Genomic DNA, 853 nt, shown 5'->3' on the forward strand with positions numbered 1-853 from the left:
CTAGTTTCCTTCCCCCTTTGTGATGGAGTGTGAGCCATTGAAGGTCAGAAGATTCAGTGGGCCTTTGGGAAACACTGAGGTCTAGAGCTATGTTGATCCAGATAAGAAGACCGCCGGACGGGCGTCCTTTAGAACCTTGGTGGTGTACAGCCGGGACGTAGAAGGTCAAAAACCCCACTCTATGTCTAGGTTCCTGGCACCATGTTTCCTGTAGCAAACAAATGTCATAGGGTGCCAGGAAGGTGTTCCATTCCGGGTTATCAAGGTTACGTTCCAGGCCAGCCACATTCCAGCTTAAGATCTTCAGTGAAGATTCGCCAGATGAAGAACGCTTCACGAATTTGCGTGTCATCCTTGCGCAGGGGCCATGCAAATGTAAAAATATATGTTTAAAAAAAAAGTAGTGCCCTGAAAGTAGCGCGGGCCGCGACGCTGCGCTGGCCGCGACGTAGCGCTGGCCGCGACGTGAGTGATGACAAGGAGGAGCGGTGGACATGGAGCGGCGGTGAAGTGAGGAGTGCGGGGAGAAGCGGCGGCTCAGGTGCGTCATGACAAGGAGGAGCGGCGGACATGGAGCGGCAGTGAAGTGAGGAGTGCGGGGAGAAGCGGCGGCTCAGGTGCGCCATGACAAGGAGGAGCGGCGGACATGGAGCGGCGGTGAGGTGAGGAGCGCGGGGAGGAGCGGCGGCTCAGGAAAGGTAAAGGGACACATTGGAACCGGGCGGGAGGGGGTTGGGCGGGAGTGGGTGCGCACACAGGGACGGGCGGGAGCCCTTACTGCACACAAGCCTAAAGGGACACATTGGAGTCGGGCAGGAGGGGGTCGGGCGGGAGCGGGTGGGCACAGAGGGAC

The 853-nt window shown here is 58.5% G+C and overlaps 1 pseudogene; it reads right to left on the minus strand.

Annotated features, from left to right (window-relative positions):
* Window positions 1–317: 317 nt before the first annotated feature.
* LOC147698297 (U6 spliceosomal RNA) lies at window positions 318–377 on the minus strand (annotated as a pseudogene).
* Window positions 378–853: the final 476 nt, after the last annotated feature.

The sequence above is a fragment of the Lissotriton vulgaris genome, chromosome 8, assembly GCF_964263255.1.
Source record: "Lissotriton vulgaris chromosome 8, aLisVul1.2, whole genome shotgun sequence".
In the NCBI taxonomy this organism is placed as follows: domain Eukaryota; kingdom Metazoa; phylum Chordata; class Amphibia; order Caudata; family Salamandridae; genus Lissotriton; species Lissotriton vulgaris.